The 23927-nt window shown below is 41.6% G+C and overlaps 1 protein-coding gene across 2 annotated transcripts in view; it reads right to left on the minus strand.

The window, feature by feature from the left end:
* tsnare1 (T-SNARE Domain Containing 1) overlaps window positions 1-12988 on the minus strand; it is a 320279-nt gene extending 307291 nt beyond the window's left edge. The window contains exon 1 of one of the 2 annotated variants that reach the window (XM_033639648.2): window positions 12887-12988. The gene's annotated coding sequence lies outside the window, so the exon portion shown is untranslated. The remainder of the gene's footprint in view (window positions 1-12886) is intronic. The other variant, XM_033639647.2, reaches the window with a different exon arrangement.
* Between the last annotated feature and the right edge of the window lie 10939 nt (window positions 12989-23927).

A 23927-nucleotide genomic window follows, 5' to 3' on the forward strand; every position in this document is an offset into this window, starting at 1 on the left:
ACAAATCCAGTACAGAGTCAGTTAATTTAACTGGTTAATTTTTAAGGAAAAATGAAACGTTAAATGACATGAAATACAAGAGCCCTTCCATTTTACCCCTGTGCCTCATTGACTCAGTAAACTTTAGCACTATGTTTGAAAGAGCATGTTAACATACTGAAACATAGTACATGCAGCGCACCCTCTGGTCTCCACTAGTTAGCCAGTCTAGGCCACTCTGCACTGCACTCCACCTGGGCCAGGTGGAAGCTAGCTCATTTGGCCATTACTGCTGGCAATGCCATCCCAGTGGCAGGAGGGCGTTGCTTCAGAGACATGGTGGCCAGTCTCTCGTCTCCCCCAGGTGGCCCTGGTGAGTAAGCCAAATTTTGAACAGCAAAACCCCTTCAGCATTGTTAACTGTGTTAGCGCCAGCCATGCAGACACTGCTAACAGTGCTAAAAAGTGTAAGTTAACAATGCTAAATTGAGTGGCTTACTCACCAGAGCGACCTGGGAGGAGACTGGAGGATGGCCACCATGTTAATGCAGCAAAGTTGGGTCTGATTGGCAATACCAGCAGTAATTGCCGGCTAAACGGTGCCACTACCTACAGCTTACGCCAGACCCAGAGGTGGTGCGCAGTGCAGTTAACTGAAAAGTAGTCTCGCTCACCAGACCTTTCTCAAGAAAAGAAAGGTCTGGCTGGGCTGACTCTCACTTTAAGATTGGAGAAAAAAACGCCTGCTTGTATTTCTTTCAACCAATCACAATCCTTCTTGGCGGTGCCACAGCAACGGTGCTCTAGCAAAAATATTGCTGGGGGGAAACAGGTTTTGGTGTGACACGCCCACAAAAATATCGCCTACAGGACGCGAACCATGGCAGAAAAATGGCTACATCCCCGCAAGATCAAACACCGCAAAAGTTAGTAAAGGACGTGTTGAAAACTGCAACCAGAGGTGGTAGGGCGGGACTTCAGCGGGTGGCTCGTTCCGCCCAATGACAGGCTGTTCTTTGCAGCGAACTTCCACCCACTCAGACTAATTGAAAAGTAGCAAAATTAACCTATAGACTGACATGCATAACTGGCCAAAAATATTCTCAGTAGTTCACAAATTAACGGTTAGCAATTGACAGATTACTAGTTACCTTGTTAAAAATGTAATAAATGATGCAACAATATTAATTACTTCGTAATGTATCTTATTATATTTGATTACTTTTTGATTACTTTTCAAACAAATGTCTGATACTTGGCAATAAAGCTGAAAAGTCCATAAAACATACATTTGATAAATAATGTTAAATTTCCAGCACTAAAAGGTGTTCTTGTCTGACGACATTGCCACCAGCCTTGGCATGGTCAGCTGGTCCCAGGCATGGCAGATTCAGCTGATTAGAGCAATGCACATTGCTTTGATTGGCAGATGAGAGATGGTACAAACTCAAACATGAGAAATGATCAAATACAATGCTTCAGGGATGACCTCTAGCTTAACCAGTAGAGCTTGTGTCCCATGTAGGCTGAGCCCTTTGCAGCAGCTCAGGTTCGATTCCAGCCTGCAGCCCTTTGCTGCATGTCATTCCCATTCTCTCTCATCCTTTCCTTTCTCTCTCCAGCTCTCCTTTAATAAAGGGAAGAAAAAAAAAACTAAAAAAGAATTTGAGTGTGCACTGCCAAATGAATGGAGCCTGACTGCATGTAGAGATAGCTCCTTGTAGGCCATTCACCGATGGTGGTGCACTCAAATTTGTCCCAACGGTTTTACTGACCTGTGTTGTCCGGAAATATGACAGAGGCATTTCTAAATGGTAAAAAGATGCAAAGCAACAAAATGAATGTTTAATTCTACGTATAAGCTCTTTACTGAAAAGAACAGATGTAACCCCTCTGTAATCACCAACATTTGATTAGTAACTAATTTAATTACATATATTTCTCAGTATCTGTAGCAGATAAGCAACAGTTACATGTATTTTGTAATTTAATTAAATAACGCACATAACTAGTTACTCCCCAACACTGAAACTGACCCACAACATAACAGAAGGGTAAAATGATGTGCTTTTTCATATCAGTTTTACACAGCTTATTTGGGTGTAGGTGTCTGTGGCAGCAGGTGAGCATCCTTGGACATCCTTTATAGATACCTGAACTTCCTCAAGTGGCTCCATTCATGGCGAAAGAAACCATTTTTGACCACTTGTAACCTCAGCCTTTCACTCAGTGGCCACAGCTCATCACCATTGTTGATGGTTGTAATGTATTGACTGGTCAACTGAATAGCTTCACCTTCATTCTCAGCTTCCTCTCCACCATCACAGTGTGGCACACTGCCTGCACTATTGGTAATGTGGCACCAATCCACCTGCCCATCTCGCATTCAATCTCACACTCCCTTGTGAATAGCACAATTGTCTACACAGGCTGCATGGTGAGAGCAGCAGCAGCTTTCGTGCTCCATCTATGTCACACAGGATGCGTTCAGGCACAGTATTGAGTGTAGGTCACCTGCGTTTTGGCAGTGCTCAGAGCCCAACACACAATCACTAAAGTGTGGAAAATAAAATGGGAACATTTGTTTCAAGTTGCAGCTAAAGGTATTACATGCGTGGAATGCCAGCTGTTATGCAGTCTGTGATGACAGCTGTCTCAATTACAATAGTAGAATATCTGTCAATTGTCCATCACATGCACATGAGAGAGATGACTAAAACACATGGCTGAAAGGCATCCTGTCTAGACAAGCCTTAAGATTCTGAGACCAAGACCCCCAATTTTAAGAGATAGTTCAGATCTTTTGAAGGGGGGTTGTATGGAGTACTTATCCATAGTCAGTGTTTTACCTATAGTTAGATGTCGATTGGCAGGCCACCAGTTTGGAAAAGCAGGCAGGAGAACCAACATGGAAGCGAAGCAATATACTGCTGTGGAAGGGGGGCAGCAGCAAAATGTATTTTGGCCACCTAAAAAAAATTAATATTAGTTTAAGAGGGCACTGTATTGAGAATATATTCACCAGAGTTGGGTAAGGGTTACTTTAAAAGTAATCAAATTACTTTACTGCGTTACTCCGAGTAAAGTAACTCAAGTACTTCCAACGTTACTCCCTGAGAAAAGTAACTCAAGTACTTTTAAAGTACTTTTGAGTATTCTGCATTTCCAATGGACCACAGGGCGCTAAGCCTACATTTTTTGTCTCCAAAATTAAAGTTGTGGATCACTTGCCCTTCACTGAGATCCATCTAATGCGTTACTTTGTCTACCCAACTCTGTTCACCACTTAATCTTGCTGAAGACAACAGGCTATACTGGCTATAGTTCCCCATCTGTGTTCTCATCAAGCCACCAGACTCCGTTGACAAGAACAGTAATTTTAGAACATGGGAGCTGCTGGTCTACTGCTGCCTTGATCAAGTAGTTAGTGTTATAATGACTCTGATGAAAATGAACTAACACTTTAAATGCCAAAGCCACAAAATAATAATAAAAATAATATAAAAATAATAAATAAACTGATTGAGGCAACAGATGACCACCAGCTCCTATGTTTGTCCAACTCAGTCTTACTCCGAAGTCATCAAATACCGGAGCTTGGGCAGTCCTTTTACGCCAGCATCATATGTGACCTGTCGCCATTGTTCTGTAACGACGCCCGTCAGCTTCAACAATGTAGGTTAAGGGGGCAAAAGTCCGAGTAGGGTGGGCAGGAGGGGAGGTGGATGGGTCCAGTAACCACTGACTTTCACGTGGGAGTAGGGTTGGGTCGGTATGAGAAAAAAAAAAAAATGGTCCGGTTTTTGTAAAAAAAAAAAAAACGCATCAAGTCGGTAATATCGGATTTTCACCACTTGGGGGCGCAATTGACTCATTTAAAATAAAAAATGACCTTAGGACAACAGAGTGACAGTAATACGTTGTTTCTTTTATTCCTTACAAATAAATTTTGCAGCTTACTCAATCAGTGCAAACAAGGGTTGCCTACTTCGTCTGGCTCAAAGCCAAAGTGTTGCCATAGTGGCGCATTCCTTGATTTCGTCGAGACTAAATTGTCCGCCATTATCGACTCCCCGTCACTATTAAACAAACTCCAGGCTACAGAAGAGGTGCATGCGCACTCGCACCTCCTAGCTCAGTCCCCGCCCCACCCCCACCCCCCTCTCTCTCCTGCTTGCTGTGCGCTCGGTGAAGAGGCAGACACAGGTGCTCACAGAATCGGGCGTACTATAAGCGGAGCGGACTACATGTAAAAATGTCCGTGAAAAATCCCCGCAATGTGAAAAATACATGCCAAACAGTCTTTTGTGTGACACTGGTGCATGGAGTGAAGTCCGTGCGGTCGTGCTTTGCGTGCACAGGGCTTGCCGACGTCCACTTTTACCGGGCGGACCTCCGCGGCGTGCGCTCCGCGTAGGTTCTGCCCGAGTATGCAGTCCGGTCGGTCTCAAAAAATAAAACCCGGTCCAAGACGGAGTACCAGACCGAATTGGTATTACCGAGAACCGACCCAACCCTACGTGGGAGGCCAGTGTTTGCCTCCTGTATGAATGTTAAGCCAAACCCTGTTTTTTGTCCTAAACCCAAACGTGTGTGTGTTGGCTAAACGTAACCACGTGCGTTTGCTGTTGACAGAAAGAAATGTCAATTCACAGTGTTGTACTGATATAGAGCATTTATTTAGAAAGAGACTGTATGCAAACTGTACATTTCCTGTGAAAATCAGACAGTGCATGTAACAGGCTGAAGTTGACACGTCAACAACCAACACAACCAGGGTACCTACCTTGCACGTCATATCTCAATGAGCTACGTACATGTAAACTGACCCCTCCACAGCAGTACATCACTTAGCTTTGCATGGTTGTCATGAAGACGCCTCTACTTAAGACACTCAGACTTCGATGATGTGATAATGACTAAGTTATCCCCATGGGAACTGAGCAAACTCAATTTTCATTATAGTTCCCAGTGCATAAAATAGCTTCAGTTATTTAATTAGTTTTGACCGAAAAGTGTTAAACAAACTATTCAGAATTCAGAAAAAGGAGAGAAGTCAGATTGACTCTTTTTCTCTTCTCACATACAGTGCTTCAGACATTCTCACAAACTTGGGTGAATGACAATTACAGGTCAGAGCAATGTGACATGTTTATTGAGTGTGGTCCGGGAGGAAAGTACATACTGTAGGGATGTATACACTGGCGGTGGGAGAATGTTTACTGTTACCTCTATGATGGCTGGTGGATAGCAGAGTAGTTCTTAGTGTTATGACTGCTGGAATAATCACACAATACCAAGCAAAAGCAAATTATCGCCACAGTGTGACTGTGATGCTCTGCCAAAGGATGATCATGTATTTGTACAAACACCACAGCAGATGGCAGTTCTGAATGGGAGCCATACGTAAACATTATTCACAAACGTGATGGAGGCTGTGGGGCTCATGTCATGCTGACACAGCCGAGTGTCTGCGGAGATTTCAATACTACACACTTTGAACCAGACCAACCGTATAAACTGTCACCTCAGTTTACCTCAAATGTTCTGGACTCAAAATGATGTGACAACAAGAAATGCTCTGTAATTGCTGTGGTCAGGAGGAATTGGTGACCGTAAAAAGGGGCTCAAGGGTCATAGAAGGTTGACAAACCACAGTATAAGCTACTGCTACTGTCTACTGCTGAGGTTTAAGGTTTATTCCATGGTTTGAGCAAAGCAATACAAACTGTAAGCCAAGCAAGGGGCATTTCCAAGTTTGTAGTTGAAATTGTGTCCATAAATGGCTTTTTTCAGTATGATACAGGCTTTACTGGCTGTAGTTTTCTGGCTGGTTCTTTCCAAGATGCAAATAGAGAAAATGTAATCATAATTACAGCTCTTTACATTGCTTCTTTGTGTTTATTTTAAGTTTTGGTCTGTGACTCTATTGTACCTTTATACGTTGAGTTTAATAGGCTTTTGTAATGGTAGCTATGAACACAACATTGACATATTTTCAATGATGTAGGCAACTGAAGACAGCTGCTGCCAGGATCAAAGTTGATGCGAGCCTTGACACTAAGCCAAAATAGTAAAGTTGTGGCTGTAAAACCAAGAGCATGAACTGTAAGATGCTCCAGTGCTCCCTAGTGTTGACAGGACCCATACAGTCGGGTCATAATTTGATTAATTAATTTGGTAGAATATTATTATTATTATTATTATTATTGTTATTATACATTCAAATTAAAAAAAAGAGTTCAGTGCTCTTAAATCTTCCAGTAATGTCTTTATAAAATAAACAAATATTTAAGCTGAAGTATAAATAAAACAACAACTACTGTACACAGTAGGATTCAACAGCTTTGTTCAACTTAACCACATACTTTCAAATGAAAAAAAGTGCCAGGGAAAAATAAATCCGCGAACCCACGCGCGTATCGGCCGATGCCGATACAAGTAAAAAAACTCAAATATGGGCCCGATATATTGGCCGGCCGATGTATCGGTCTATCCTTAGTTACCTAACCAGCATTGTCGAGATGGTAGAGACTTATCAACAGACAGCACTCACCACGCCGTTAGTTATGCGCAACTTTAAGCCTTAATAACATTTAAATAGGTGGGTACAGTATGAAAACTGACATGCTCTTAGAGCCAGCCTCAAGGGGTCATTCAAGGAACCACAGTTTTTGGCACTTCTGCATTGGCTTTATTGTTCAGTCCCGGTGGGCCACTTGCCCTGACCCCATTATAACTCCTAAATCTTCTTGACCCTGAGTACGGAATGATTTCTAGAGCATGAGGAAACCTCTAAGGTTAAGCTGTGATATATTTTCTCTGCACATTATAATACCTGTGTTACTGATTTTTAAATGGCTCCTTTTAAACATCATAAAAAATACTGTCAAACAAAAAACCTCCACAGTGTCAACACAGTGTCAGTTTTGTAAATTCCCCCATGACCCACTCTGCATATGTGGTGACCCCATATGAGGCCCACTCTTGAGAAATCATGGTTGGTCTGGTATAATACTGTGGTATACTGACTCATCACTGAATAATCATGACAAACAGCGGATAATCAACATAGCAACTTGAATAACAAGCAGGAAGATGAAAGAAAAGTGAGAGTGGTAAGAGAGCAATCTGTTGTCCAGATCAGATAGATGAGCAATGAGTCATGCAGAGAACACCCACCATTCAACATCCTGTTACATATACTCTGGCTAACACACCACAGAGTAAGAATTCATTTCAAGCATGCCAAAAAATATGGAGCGAGTTCAGATTATATTAATAAACTCAAGCAAACACTCATATGCCTTACTAACTTTTATAAGTTATGTAATATGTAAATGCACCTTTTGATAAGGTGAGTCCTATTTGCAACACACAATCATTCGCGTACACACACTACAGGGTCTTTTGTTTAGATCTTAGTTTATATTCAGAACACACTAATTTATTCCATTTCCTGTGTTGTTGTTTGTTTTGTCCTCCTGCTTTTTGCTGTATTCTGGTAATTCTATTTCGTAGTATGTCCCTACAGCAATCAAGGAAGTGAGCCTAATTCCTATTAAAATAATCTTGTATTATGATACATGTGTAACTACAGTCTCCAGGCTTAAAACAGCGGGGGATCATGCTTTTACTATTTTAGCCCCAATGCTGTGAAACACACTCAACCTCAATATCAAAACAGATGATTCCTTATTTTTCTTATTTTGTTATTAAATATTATTTTTCAAAAATTCAAAAACTGTTTTATAGTATTTTATGTGTATGATGTTCTTTTCAGTTTTTGTTTTTCTTATATTTCATGGGTGGTATTGTATTTTATGAAGCACTTTGCAACTAACGTAAAAACGAATATGAATAAAATTTAATCCTCTGCAGTGGCAGTACCCAGAAAGCATTGGCCCACCAATAACTCTGCTGTATCCAGATCTTTGAAAGATATTTAAGGCTGATGAACAGTAAAATTAACTACAATAAGCAGCAGGCCTACAGTATGTACCGACATTTCCCCTCTGACACACAAAGGAAAGCCTCACATACACTCTAAAATGCCTAAAATAAAAAAGTTTTAAAGCATAAAAAAATATGTTTGTTACATTAAAGTGTTTTAATCAGCTGACCCTTATTTGAAGAAGTTGGTCAAAATTAGAAGCATATTTGACATTTTTGAGTGGGATGGAATTGAAATAAATAAGTTAGAATATCTTAAATAAAATAGTTTGACCTCTAAATACTAACCCAACTTCTGGATAAATATTAAGTTGGTTCAACATAATAAGTTTTTCAAGACAGATCAAATCACGTTGATGTACGATGTACGAAACTATTCATGAGTTTGTGAGATGATCAAAGACTCAGGATTTACACAATAAGGCCAGAGTTGGAACCACTTAAAAAGATGCATGCAAAATGTTACCTTCAATTCTTTTGAGTTGAACCAGTGTAGAGCAGCAGCAACAACACAGGTACCCACACAGTGACTCACTCGAAGGGCCATAAATGTGCTTCTATTGACTGTCAAAGTTTCACCAGACCCCTCGTCTCTACAGCACAGACTCAAAGAGTCTGTCAGTAGCTTCTCATGGTTGGTTAGCTCAGACTACCAGCTCTGCGTCACTCTTCATGCTTCACTGAGCAGTGGTCAGCCAGTCACTTAATTATAAATGGGTATAGCATTTGTGCTGAGAAAAGTGGTGCTAGATTTGCAAAGAAAACAGGATGTCACTTACTGTATAACTCAGGTAATGACAGTGAAAATATTGGTCTCCTTCAAAAATTGAAATCTTTCGAACTCAATATGTTTTAACATGATTTTATGGTTATATTTTAATTTTTAGCTTGTCAATTACATACCCAACTAAGCTGCATATACAAACCCTCCCTGCGTTGACATCCAGAGTCTGGGCCTGCACATGGCTCTCACCTCTGATGTCGTAAGCAAACATGGAGGTGGCTGAGCCAAGCCGCACTAATGGGGCTAACATCAGCAACAGTGCTGACAACAGCAACAGTGCTGACAGAGCCAACAGTGTTAACCCGGAGGGGAACTGGAGGGTGGGCGTTATGCTTCTGCGATGACACCATCTGGCCACTGCCAGTTGGAACAGCATTAACAGCAGTAACTGCTGTATGAGCGCAGTGCAGAGCAGCAGCAATTAGCTAGCCAGTGGGACATGAAGGGAGGGACTCACATGCATGCACGACCAACCCAACTACCAAAACAAGTGTGACGTCATCCTCTGCTCGGCACACCATTACCCCACTATATCTTTACATAGCAAATACTGGTTTGCTGCTGTATCAGTCAGTGTCCACACAACATTTTACCCCACTGGTCCATTTGGCCATTAGATCAGAGTTTTACCAGTCCCTTGTATATTTCAGCCAGTTCTTATTTCCAGAGAGTCAAATGCATTCTCTATGAGACATACCAGGTTCTCAACTAAGTCCAATGTACACCCATCCACAATAATACTTCACCAATGAGTATAGACTATAAAAATACTGGGCATAGCTACTGTGATGTCACCTATTGGTTTGTAAACTCCCATTATGAAGCATCAGGTTTGCCATTTCGACCGTTGCCATCTTGGGTTCTTTTGGAGCCAGAAGTGACCATATTTGGGTGAAAGGCTGGTCCTGTGGAGGAGCGAGTAGTGGATCTGACTGAGAAGCTGACATGTTTATTTCTGCTGTAAAATTGGGCATTTAACATGGGGGTCTATGGGGATTTACTGGCTTCTGGAGCTGGCCTCAAGCGGCCATTCACAGAACTGCAGATTTTTGCACTTCTGTGTTGACTTAATTTCTAAGCACCGGAGGTTGCCACTTGAGTATAAAGAGCAAGGATATTTGCGTAGACTGTGATCAAAGAGACTACAATTTATGTCCCATGTGAAACCAAAAGTCAGTGTTGTTTGAAAGAAACTTCACACAATTTACGTATGGTCGTCTTACACTGCCTTCCCTCTTTTATGTAATAAATGTACTTATTTTAACAACAAAAAAAAATCATCTTTTTTACAATGTAAAACGTGCCTTTTTGCCTAAACCTAACCATGACCGTTTTACAACATTAACCATGTGTTACAATGTGTTTCAAGTGTGTGTCACATAGAGTAGCTAAAGGATGCTCTGTGTATAAATGTTAAGTGTATAAATGTAAAAATGGAAGTAATTATTTTCGATAATTTTAGTTATTTATCATACATAATGTGTACAACAGTAAAGTCCCCCTTAGATTTGGTTGTTTTCCTTGAGTTGTTAGGGTTATGTATGTAATGTCAACATACAAAACTGTACAAAACATACCAACCTATTTTCCACCCAGGAATATTGTTGCTTCCATGACTGTAGAAAGTTTTTCACAGTGTTGTGAGTTTCTTTCGCTGATATTTCTTTCTAGTATCAGTAAGCCGGGGGCTAAGCATGCATCCTGTTCCTAAGGTGTTTTTTAGTGAATCATGTTGGATTTCATCGCTCAAGTATCTTAAAAATGATGAATTCTTCTGAAACATGCCAACATCTCAGACTTTAATCAACTTTTACTGGCCTTGGGCATCATTTATGTCAAATCCTGATTGTTTTTCTTGTATGTCTTATTGCTCCTTTACATTAGAAAATTACTGCTTTTAAAAAACATAAACCCAATTGACCCTTTGCTAAGCCCCGCCCCTTTGTGACGGTCTGACAAGCTGTCGGAGTAAGCATGGAGCCCACACTGTAACTAACTGCACTCCCAGAAGAAATATTATAATATTTTTGGAAAACTGAAACAGTGATTCCAGAGAGAAGCAGACAGAGGGGTCTACAGTCTGTGTTTGAAGGATATATCAAACTGACTCAGCAGCAACAACAGGTTAAAAAGACAAAGACAGTTAGAAGCTAAAGCCGAACTATAGGCTACAGATCACAGTGTAAAAGTGAACCACCACATCACTGCTGATCGCCACACAAGACAATGAATATAAAGGGACACTTTGCTGATATTGAACCAGCTGTGTGGCATCGCAGTGTGTGCAGATGAATGGTGTTTGGCTTTGCCACCGTGCCGCTGCCAGCACCTGGACCTCCGCCTCCACACGGGCAGGGATCTCCAGGGGAAGTCAAACAACGTTCATCTGTGCACAATGTGATGACACACAGCTGGTTCAATATCAGCACAGTTTCCCTGCTTCCCTTCACTGGTTCCTGTACAACAGTAGGCATTAGTATACATTCAGTAGACTATATCTTCAGTAGCTAGCTAGCTAACCCTACACTTTTCAGGGTTTGATTTTGGTTTTGGAACAGGGAAGAAACGTATATTTTTTTCTAACCTCTCCAGGTAACGAGTATCATTAATACATGACGTGCCCCAGGCACAACATTTAGCTCCAAATCCACAAAACCAGCCTGAAAATTAAAGAGGCAATTGAGCACGGGTGTGTTGTTGTCGGACCCTGGTCTGAGCGAACGTTATGATTGGCCAGTCCGCATCCAGGGGCGGGACTTAGCAAAGGGTCAATTAGACTTGTCAAGGAAAATTACATTACTGACTTATCGGGGTCAGCTTAAATTATTGAGGCTATGTCCATATATCGTATAATATTGCCGTTTTGTTTACACGCATGATGTTTATGTAAGAATGTCACCAATATACAGCAGAGCAGGGTTTTCCTGACCATTTTAAGACTAAGCATTTTTGTTTTTTATTTTCTACAGCACCCTAAACCAAGTAAACAGCTGTAATTTCTAGTATTGCTGCTTCTGTCCTTTCATCTGCTTTCTGTGTCACACATATACACACTGAAACAGCAACACTGAACTAGGTGAAGTGAAGACATTGAGGTTAGCGGAGGAGAAAAGCCATTCTTTCGCTGCGATATGATACACCTGCGTTTGTTGCCTAAACCTAAATGCGTGCTTTCGTTGTCTGAACCTTACCACATGCTTCTATTACCCTAACCTAACCACGTGCAATTGTTGCCTAAACCTAACCGTAGGCTTTGGTTCCCTGAACCTAACTACGTACTTTTGTTGCCTAACCCTAATCACATGTGCTTGTTGCCTAAACCTAACCATGGGCTTTGGTTGCCTAAACTTAACCACATGCTTTTGTTTCAGGAGGAAAAAATGTAAATACAAAGTGTTTTACTGACATTAGAAGTGTAATATGTAGCTGTCAAAAGTCCGTTGAACAGGTGGCAATATGTGACGAGCTGGGAGTGAGAATATTTTGTTTTTTCCAATTCCACTGCCATAATTTTAATCAAAATTAAAAGTTCATTGCTCTTTGAAAGGGTGTACTTGTGTTATCATGCTATTATATTTTCAATATATCATTGGCATATAATGGTCTTGTAATCAGAATAATATTTTTTATTGCAATTACCTCTGGGATAATATATTGCCAACCAATGGCAGTTTTAATGACAGGCCTTAAACCCATTTTCCTGAGACTTGAGTGGAATGGAGAGGAGAATAAGAGGGCAACAGAGAACATGAATCAGCCATCCATATTTGGCTCCCTGCCAGAAGAACAACAGATAGCTTTTATGTTAAAAGAAGAACTGGTTGTACCACACTCATATATCCATCCCTTCTCTCCATCAGATTTCTGCATATCTCCAACAATATGGCATCATTCCAAAGACACACACTCCTCACGCACAACCTCAGGCCCAACATATTTACAGCAGATAGATTTACACTCCACAAACATCTGTGCTTCCTTGTTTAAAGAGAGCAACGGAGAGGCATCCCTGATGGCCTCCCATCCCCCTCATCCCTGCCTCCCATCTCCTCCCTCTATCCTCCCTCTCCTCCTTCTCTTCTTCCTCCTCTGTCTCAGTGTGAGGCTGCTGCATCCATCACTAAAGGCAGAAAAACACAGGGAATAAAGGAGGGATTCCTCCAGCTTTACCTTGCAGTGTAGGGAGTGATGTGGGCTGTGATTCAGCTCAGATGCTGCTGCTCCTCAGCTTCGGCTAACAACATCATGTGACCATGAGCCACCTGCTCCTGCTGCCTGGTCATATGACCAGATTAGGCCTAGGCAAGGATCTCTGGGATTTGTAGTTGAGGCTAAGGAAATGATGGGACTTCAATCTACAGGAGATCCTGTGTGGTGATTTAAAAGGTTAACTGAAAATAAATGATAGGTGTGAGTGTATTTAACCCTAAAATATAGCTTAGATCTCAGATCTATGACCAATATTTCAACATATTTTGATAAAATTTCATGAAATGCATACAAACAAGTGAAGCAGTAACAAGATATAAATTGGCCATTAGGTGATTCTTCGGGTATCAGAGTTTTTGTGTCCCTCAAACCCTCAGCCCTCCTCTGTTTTTGTCACACCAAATGGAACATACAACAATTAATTGGAAGATCACTAATTATTTTTATTATATACAAAGTGACCTTTTGTGTGGTTTTTGCTATATTTCCTTTGTGCCTTAGCCAAATTTTGGACTATCAACCCTGCTTCATTTTAGATTAAAAATCAATCATATATCAACTTCAAATACAGATGACACATAAATACCCATTTTAATGAAATGTATCATGTGTTGTAAGATATATTTGTATTTTATGTTGTTTCCTTCTATAAAGAACACCTGTCCATCATTTTCACCACACAAAATATAAATTCAGAGAGCTTATTTATTTATTTATACAACTTAAGACTTTGTAAAATTGGGCTGCGTTCAGCCCCGACAAAACATAATGGAGGTGTGTTGGACACCCCGTTGTGTTTCACAGGCACACTGCCTTTTAATATGTCAGAGTTCAGTTCGACTTAAAGGGGCTTTATTGGCATGGAAAATGCAAATTTCCATTGCCAAAGCAAGTGTGAAAGAAAAAAAATGTTTGTACAGCAGGTAAAGATTTTGGCTACCAGAATTTGGTTTATATACATGTTGCCACTGATTGGAAGACACCTCTGACACACCCAACAAATCAGAAAAAACATACCTCAAAGCCCTGTTTCACATCATTTCAAGGGAACGTGTTGTTCAATCTGAAAACCATAGCAAAACAGGTAATACCATTTTTTAATTCATGTGACCGAAGAGCATGCCTCCTTATTTCAACAACCTCCAACAGACTGCTCAACAAGTTCACAGCTTGGTGTCAAAGGTTTTAAGTTTGAGTCCTAGGTGATGCTGAGGAAATGCACTTGGTTAAGACTTTTTGCCTCTTGTACTACATTGCTGGCCCCGTCCATTCTGCTTGGACACCCACTTGGAGGTACATACAAGTGTATTTCTGTAAACAAGATTTTACATGAGTTTTACAGGAAACTGTGAGTTTACATGGGATACTTATGGGTTTTACATGGGTATAACATAGGATGTCAATCATATTATAAAAAGCAGGGTTTTTGATGGGTTTCATATGTAATCTCATAGACAGGGTCCCAAACTAACTTTTTCACTTACCAGCCAGGCAGACATTTTACCAGCCAACCAAATAATTAATAATTTAAAGGAAAAAAAGTCAAGTCACTTAAGGCCTGTGCAGATTCGATCACCGGCAATCGGCGCACAATGCATGCCGGTTAGTTTTGTGTCCGATTTCATCCCGACTTGCTCTGACGTATTACAAATGTGGACGGTGATAAAACCGCGAGAGCGAGGCGGCCGCAGTTTCTAGAGCCAGGTGCTGCAGTTGCTCTCCACCGACTGCACCGCCTGGCTCTCACCTGATCTAACAGCTGATTGGTTAAGATGTCGACTGAACAATATGACGTTTTAGATAAACTACTCATTTTTGTTGAATTTTAGAGATTAAGATTGTATTTGATTTGAAGGTTTATTCTGTGAACAGAAAACATGTTGTGTGACTGATGGTGAAGTGTAGTTGTCAGAGACTGAATACATTCATCATGAACTATACAGAGTCTACTGTACTATATTAATATTGGACTGTTTTAATTATTGAAGTATTTAGCAACACAGAGACTTGTGGTCAGTGGGATGTGAGGATTCTTAAACTAACATCTGTACTGATGTGAAGCCCTGACTGTATCTGACTGAGCCTTAATGAAAGCTGTTGTCTTGTATTTTTTTTTCCTCTGAAAATATGAACCTTATAGTCAAACACAGTTTATTCAGCCTGTGTAGTTGAGGGGACAGGTCAAACTGATATGATGCTGATTTACAGGAGAATTCATATCAAATGGAGGATAAACCATGAACATAAACTACAGATCACCTGTAAAGCATTTTAATAAATTAATCTATCATAATTAAAACACCTGGAGACTGAAAACAAACTGACATATGGGTCTGATCACTATTTTAATGAATTGACATCGTTCCAGACAGGAAGTAAGTGTGTCTGTGACTTCCTGTACGGACTGAAGGCTGCTGGAAACTGTTGGGAAACTGTCCGACTTCACCGCAGCTTTTTGTCACCGCCCCCCACTGCGGCCACCTGCTCTTGTCTACTTTCCAGGCGAAGCGCAGTTCATCTCGAACAAGCCTATTAACAAAGTAGCAGAGTGACAGAGTGGTACATCCTGTCAGCCGAGGGGTTTCCTATCTGTGCAGCCGAGCCCCACAGCACCTCCACGGACTCTTACATCCAGACGTTCCCGATGTTTCCTCCACAGGCTCCACTTCACTCAGCTTCACTCAGCTGTCCAACAAACCTGCTGCTTCTTCCCACTTTAACCTGAATAACAAACCAGGGCTCGGTGCACTGTTTGGATCCAAACGGAGAGCCGGGGCTAGCTGGGAAGCTAGTGGAGGTTAACTGGCTGTGCCTCCGTCCGGTCATGCTGCGGCCAACGCTCCGCTAGCCTCACAGCTACGCCTCGCCAACGAGCCTAACAACAGCTATCCACCTCGGTGCACTGTGTTAACGTCATGACTGACGCACTTACAGTCAGGTCCATAATTATTTGGACAATGATACAGTTGTCATCATTTTGGCTCTGTACACCACCACAATGGGTTTTAAATGAAACAATGAATACCTGCTTAAAGTGCAGACTCTCAGCTTTCATTTAAGGCTTTTTTCAAAAATGTAGTATGAACCATGTAGGAATGACAACCATTTCTTCACACAGTCCCCCAACTTTAAGGGCTCATAAATATTTGGACAAACTAACATAATCATCAATTAAACAGTCAGTTTTAATACTTAGTTGCAAATCCTTTACAGTCAATGACTACCTGAAGTGTTGGACACATAGGCATCATCAGATGCTGGGTTTCTTCCCTGGTGATGCTCTGCCAGCCCTTTACTGCAGCCGTCTGCACTTCCTGCTTGTGTTTTGGGTGTTTTGCCCTCAGTTTTAGCTTCAGCAAGAGAAACGCATGCTCAATTGGATTCAGGTCAGATGATATGACTTGGCCATTGCAGAACATTCCACTTCTTTGCCTTAAAAATGTCTTTGGTTGCTTTTGCAGTATGCTTCAGGTCAATGTCCATCTGCACTGTGAAGCATCGTCCAATGAGTTTTGAAGCATTTGGTTGAATCTGAGCAGATAATGGTGCCCCAAACACTTCTGCTTTCATCCTGCTGCTCTTGTCAGCAGTCACATCATCAATAAATACAAGAGAACCAGTTCCACTGGCAGCCATACATGGCCATGACATAACAGTACCTCCACCATGCTTCACTGATGAGGTGGTGTGCTTTGGATCATGAGCAGTTCCTTCCCTTCTTCCTTCTCTTGTCTTCCCATCATTCTGGTAGTTGATCTTTGTTTTATCTGTCCATAGTATGCTGTTCCACAACTGTACAGGCTTTTTAGATGGTTTTTGACAAACTCTAATCTGGCCTTCCATTTTTAAGGCTAACCAATGGTTTGCATCTTGTGATAAACCCTCTGTATTTATTCTAGTGAAGTCTTGTCTTGCTTACAAGAGCAGCAGGATGGAAGCTGAAGTGTTTGGGGCTACATTATCTGCTCAGATTCAACCAAATGCTTCAAAACTCATTGGACGATGCTTCACAGTGCAGATGGACATTGACCTGAAGCATATTGCAAAAGCGACCAAAGACATTTTTAAGGCAAAGAAGTGGAATGTTCTGCAATGGCCAAGTCATATCATCTGACCTGAATCCAATTGAGCATGCGTTTCTCTTGCTGAAGCCAAAACTGAGGGCAAAACACCCAAAACACAAGCAGGAAGTGCAGACGGCTGCAGTAAAGGGCTGGCAGAGCATCACCAGGAAGAAACCCAGCATCTGATGATGTCTATGTGTCCAACGCTTCAGGCAGTCATTGACTGTAAAGGATTTGCAACCAAGTATTAAAACTGACTGTTTAATTGATGATTATGTTAGTTTGTCCAAATACTTATGAGCCCTTAAAGTTGGGGGACTGTGTGAAGAAATGGTTGTCATTCCTACACGGTTCATACTACATTTTTGAAAAAAGCCTTAAATGAAAGCTGAGAGTCTGCACTTTAAGCAGGTATTCATTGTTTCATTTAAAACCCATTGTGGTGGTGTACAGAGCCAAAATGACGACAACTGTATCATTGTCCAAATAATTATGGACCTGACTGTACGTGACCAAAGATCGTCTCTGCCTGAAATACACATTACTCTGCCGGGAAACCAGCCGATACCAGCATCGTTCTCCAGTAACAAAAAAAGCATTTTTCGCTGGTAAAAAATAACTCGCCAGAGTGGTGAGTGGTCTTAAAAATTTACCAGCCAGAGACAAAACCTACCCGTAATTGGCGAGTGGCGAGTGTTAGTTTTGGACCCTGCTCATAGATATCACATCAATCAGTCAATCAATTTTATTTATAAAGCCCAATATCACAAATCACAATTTGCCTCACAGGGCTTTACAGCATACAACATCCCTCTGTCCTTTGGACCCTCGCAGTGGATAAGGAAAAACTCCCCAAAAAAAACCCTTTAACGAGGGAAAAAAAACGTTAGAAACCTCAGGAAGAGCAACTGAGGAGGGATCCCTCTTCCAGGACAGACAGACGTGCAATAGATGTCATACAGAACAGATCAGCATAATAAATTAACAGTAATCCGTATGACACAATGAGACAGAAAGAGAGAGAGAGAGAGAGAGAGAGAGACAGAGAGAGAGAGATGCAGGACAGACGATAATGGCAGTAGCTTACAGCAACATTAATGAAAGTAGTAATATTATATTTATAATTCTGGCTACTGTGGTACAATATGTTGAAAGTATATATTAATATCTGGCAGTATACATGTGTGACAATAATCATCCTCAGGTTCCCTCTCTGCCTGTCTAAGCCTCACTGCTCTCGAAAGCCGACTCATCAAAAACCTTTGTTCTCTTGTGGCCTCATGTGCCTGATCATCTAACTTCTAGTCCGACTTTGCTGCTTCCACCTCCTTCTCCTGTTGTTTCCTTATTCCCTCTGACTCTGTTAATTTTAATTTCTCTTCAAATAAGGCAGCATGAAGGGAGTCAAGGGCTTCTCCGATGGCTTTTGAGGAGGCTCTGCTTCTCCTAGAACCATAGGAGATGTGGCTGTGGCATCCAGTGCATGCGGAACAAGAATAGCATGAGACACTTTGTGAGCTCTGCTAAGTTTGGCACGAAGTTTGTTGTCCATGTTGAATGCCTACTGATAAGGTGACATAATCTTTGAGGTAGGCTGGTGGATATCGTTATCGTTGTTGTAACATCCTGATGGCATCAATTTTGACTGTGCTCTTAACTGGTCCGTCTGTGTGGCTGCTCCAGACTGCTGGTTAGAGGCAGCCATGGACACATCAGGTTCCTGTGGATTTGCTGGCTTATCCATGTTCATACCACTGGGATCTCGCATTTCCTGGCTCGAGGGACCATTTTGTTTGAAGAAGCACTGGATGTTGATTTAATGCATATGAGCACATGAAGGAGATGCAGCAAGCAGGTGTTGAGTCAATGCAGAGATGATTTATTTTAAAAGCAGATTTATTTCAGTTCTTTCAATGACACCACGTGTGTGGTTTGAGTTCTGCTGTGACAAACAAACATTAACAGTAAATGAAATATAAGTGTGCAGTTACAAGGTGAATCACAGTGTTAAAGAAACAAACATATGTAATGCACATACGGTTTTTGACGTGCAAAAGAACAAACAAAGGGTGGAAGCAACATACATATCTTCTAATTAGAAGAAAGTTGTTGCACCTTAGGGTGTTGGCTCCTTCCTAGACAGGGAGACTTTTAATAAGGATTTTATTAATATTATTATTAGTAGTAGTAGTATTTAATCTATTTTATTTATTTATATTTGAACATTTCTGTTAATGTGCCAGTGTTAGCCTTCTGGCTAATTTTTAACTGTAGTCCTTCAGCAAAGTGTGTTCTGAAGTGACAAGTGAAAAATCAATACAGCTGTGCAGTATGTAGTGTTGACATAAGACAGTAAGATGCCATAGCAACAACAAGAACAGCAAAATCACCACTCTCTACTGCAGATAGTGCTCCATGAGAGAGAGAGAATACATAATTACATCCATGATTTAGTATAATTAACGATGCAAAGCTTTATGAAGCAATAACAAAAGCCATGAGGAGCAGCATTAAGACAGCATGGTTTTAATACTTATCTTAATAAGAATTTAAGAGCAATAACATGAGAGTGATAAAAATAATACACACTAAACACATAAGCCATGCAGCACAGAGATGTGAGACATGACTGTAAAAAATGTTCAAAGCACATTGCAAAAACTTGCCAGTAAATACAACCATTCCGTATATACCCAGTATAGGAGTTAGAATGGAATTACACACTTTCTCCTTGCTGGCTAGTTCTGACTACCAGCTCTACATCACCGTCCATGCTACACTGACCAGTGGTTAGTCAATCTACCCCATCTCCTCTGACCCTCTGCATCAAAAACAAGCAGCAACCTTTGGGGCACAAAAATAAAGCCCAAACTTCCCCTTGAGGCTGACTCCAAAACAGAGTCAGTCCCCATAGACCCCCCATGTTAAAATGTCCAACTTCACAGCAGAAATAAACATGTTTACAGCCTGGTACAAAAGCAGTTTTGGTTTCTTTAGCTAATTTCCCCATTTGTAACAGCTGTACAAGGAGTGATTCCCCTTTTAAATGTTATTAAGGCAACTTGAAGTCTCCCCCATGGTTCCCAACCACAGTCTGGAAGCTGAAGCAGCAAAGTTATCTTGGTCTGTTTTCTGTTAGACTAACATTTGAGGCTGTGGACATGTTCATTATTATAATGTGATGCAGTCTCGGTCTGGTCTGTTTCACAAAGAAACACTGCATGTCCACTGTGCGTTGGCAAGTGACTGAAATAGGACAATAACACTATGGGGCTGTCCACCAAAGCACATTTTCCCAGCTGAAAATGCCAGGTGCTCCTCAGGATACGCCCAGCTGGGAGTGTTTGAGAGTGCTTTGGAGGTGTAGCGTCCTATCAGCTGAGACAATTTGGTTGAAGTAAACATGTTGGCATAAGGCAGTACATGCTTTGGATGAGGGAAAGGCTGAAGCATGCAGAGAGAGGACAGGCCTGCTGGTCTGTGTGGGTTTTATATATGTATATATTAGTCCAGGGGCCAAGGCAGATTTTGGTATCACTTAAAGGGACCAAACAATTTTGGTATTTTTGACTTCCTCTATGTCTCTAGTTTACATTTTGGTATGATAGACCTGCCTATGTAGTAGCTTAATAAAAATTTTTGAATGATCTTTGGGTCCTCCCCAAAATTGAAAATAATCAAAATTGAGGCTTCTCCAAAAGGGACAGTGTCTGCCTTATCACATGAATCTCGGGAAATAATTCTCAGAATGTCATGAAATTTGGACTTAATGTTCACAGACAGTTGCTGCACTGATAGCAGCCTGATAGTTTGCTCGTAAGGCATGCATGTAGAGACAATCTTCACAAGGTGGAAGCTGACTGGAGTCTATTTCTCCACGCCTTGCACAAAATAGCTGGTAGCAAAGCGTGTTAACTTTAGTTGTGCTTGTGGAAGGCAGGTACATCTGACATGTGACCTCCTGGAGCTTTCCAAATAGGTCATCTGAGACCTCCCAGGAGCTTCCCAACTCTCTGAATGTGTCTTGGCAGGTCTTGTTAATCTTCAGTTTTTTAAATATGGCTGACTTTCCACGGCCACTGAAAGCACTAACTGTATCACAGCCTGTAAATGAGTGCATTCCAATCAGAGCATCACAGACACTATCTCCTAGTGCATGACTCAGCTTGTTGACGTCAGTGAACCTTGTACGATTCTTAGTGCCACATTTCTGGTACATGGGACAAGCGATTTTGTTACTGATCCCAATGCATATAACCATCACATCTGTGTCATCTGCTGTGACTATTATGCCCTCGTAGCCTGATTCAGCGACATGTAGAGCATGGAGTAGAAGGCGGGTGTCAGCTTCTTTCTGGGTACTCCGGAACCTCCTCCCATCGCTGCCTTGTGAGCTTGAAACAGGCATCCTCACGGGTGACATACAGCATTTTCTCGTTGATCTTATCAAGATGACCCTTCCATTCTTCCAACAAGAACCAGATGAGGTGTGTTTTGTTCGTAGAGCTACACAAAAGCTTCCTCCACTGATGTATCTTGTGGCCAGACGCAGTGCTCCTAAGCTGAATACCTGGATCTGTGCCTCTCTTTGCTCTCTCCAAATCTTTGATGGACATCTTTCTGTAAACATCAAAGATAACATCAATGCGCTGGCTCTGACCACCTTCATGGATGACTTGAACCAATACTGATTCTGCCATTTGGGAGAACGTTTTGTCATTCCCCTTCATCTTTTGGATTAAGCTCATTCCATCTATCAGAGTGGCTGAAGGCTGAGGGATGGTTTCTGCTGGGGAGACATGCTTCTCCAAGTCCCTGGCAAGAGCTGCCTTGTTGGTCTTACGAAGTGACCCATCACTGTTGGCTAGGGCCCAAGGCAAAGGTCCAAGGGGGTGGGCTAAAACTTCACCCATGTGCAGCTGTCTGCTTTCTGCAGCAAGAATCATCTGCCCAAATAGTTTCCTATCAGCCTTGAGGATAACTTCTTTTCTCTTGCAAAGGGTATGTGATTTTTTACTAAGGTCTGTGAATGTTTTCAGCTTCTTGTTTGGAATTCTGTCATGAAACTTTGTGTCTGGACTGTCTGTGTCCATCCTCTTTTGCTTGAAATCTTCATAAGCATCTTCACCTATTTTACGGGCTCCAATGAGGTCATTAGCAACATCTGGAGGTGCAGCCATACCAGCGGACAAACTGACAAGCTCTTCATAGTCAGGACTGAAAGGGTTAATCCAGCTGGACTCCATCAGTTGGACAAGCGACTGGACATCAACTTCATCCTTCCGTATTCTAGGTAATTGTATATCTGGATGAGCGAAGTTGGAGTCATTCTCACCAGTCATGTCCCTAAGCTGCCTCGGGTATCTGCTCCTGTATTCAGATGTGAGGTAGTATTTTGTCACAGCTCTTTCCTTCAGACTGAAGCCCTTTGTTCCACCAGAAGTTTGTGTATCCCTATTGACAGTCTCTTCTATTGTTTGATCAACAGGTATACGCCCAAATGGGTTGTGGGTGCCAATTTGAACTGCGAATCTCCCTTCCATGAATTGGGTGTATACCTCTGGATGTTCAACTGGCAGCTGGGTCATAGATGCATAGTAGAATGGCAGAAACCGGGCATAGTTAACCTTGTCATAGGCAAAACACCATGGTATCATTTTTCTGATGGCAGCGAGGTGAAGTATCCAATTGCCTTCTCTAGAGGCTCTAATTAGGGCCAGCATAATTTCCACCAGATCCAGGTAGCTCATCCAGAATGCAGAGAGACTTGTGGCATTTCTGAGGAACTCCTGATATGCCAGGAACAGTTCATGGATACGTGTGCAAGACTCTGTCTGCAGCACTTTTTGAAATGTTTCCTGGCAAACCTCACCTTTGAAGCTCTCAATACACCTCTGGGCTTCCTCTAGGTAGTGGAGCTCTCCTGCCTGATTTTGATTTATCCATGTAAGGAAGCCTCTCCATACTAGATGTAGCAGGGATTCATACACTAGCTTATGCAATCAAACAGCTCTGTTGTATTTCCGACCCTGCATGACCCCAACAACAGAGCCTTCCGCGAGAATGCCTGCCTCCACACAAAGGTCACCGAGTCCTGCATCCTGGAATCTCTTGCCTATGATAGACAGCAGGTTACATATTGTGTGGAAGGTCCCCATCTGGATAATTATGGCCTTGAACTCCTCCTGCTTCCAAACTATTTCTGCAGCCTTGGCAAACAGCGACAAGCAGCAACAAGGAAACTTGATGGAGACAGCGACATTTGCAATGATACTGAATTTGTAGTACCTCAGTTTCTCCAAGGGTACTGGCTGTCTCCAGGAGTCTAATGTGTTTTCTTATTTCTGCAGCTCTAAGCAGCGTTTTCCAGGATTCCAGACCATGCAATGTTGTCAGCTCTGAATCATCGTTGGTGCAGTGAATGACATAGCTTATTTTTCACGTTTCTGTGGTGTAGGACCCTGGTCAGAACGTGCGAAATACATTGTATTCTTCACCAATCTGTAACATACACACACAAGGCACAAAATATATTCCTTTATTAATAGTCTATTAATAATATTTAACATTTAAGGCTTATTGAGTACAACCAGTGCAAGTGTAGGCTACTGCAACTACTTTCCAAGACAGTAATGTGGGCCTTATTACTGTAAGCCTAAATAATAAAAAAACTGATGTAGTGTGACAACTATGCTAGCCTGCAAAAAATGTGACCCTCCAATTTTAGCTACTGTTACATGTACAGCAATAGGCATAATTGTGTTCTAGTTCCAATCAATTCATGAGCAGAGAAAAATATATTGTAGCTACTTACATTTCAATCTGGAAATGATCCATTAGAAGTTGAATTGTTGTGACGTTGTTGCTGCTGAGAAGTTGTTACATTGTTGCTGCAGTTTTTAACAAGCTATAACCAAGTGAACCAACTGTAACCAAGT

This window comes from Epinephelus lanceolatus, chromosome 10 (assembly GCF_041903045.1).
Source record: "Epinephelus lanceolatus isolate andai-2023 chromosome 10, ASM4190304v1, whole genome shotgun sequence".
Taxonomy (NCBI): Eukaryota; Metazoa; Chordata; class Actinopteri; order Perciformes; family Serranidae; genus Epinephelus; species Epinephelus lanceolatus.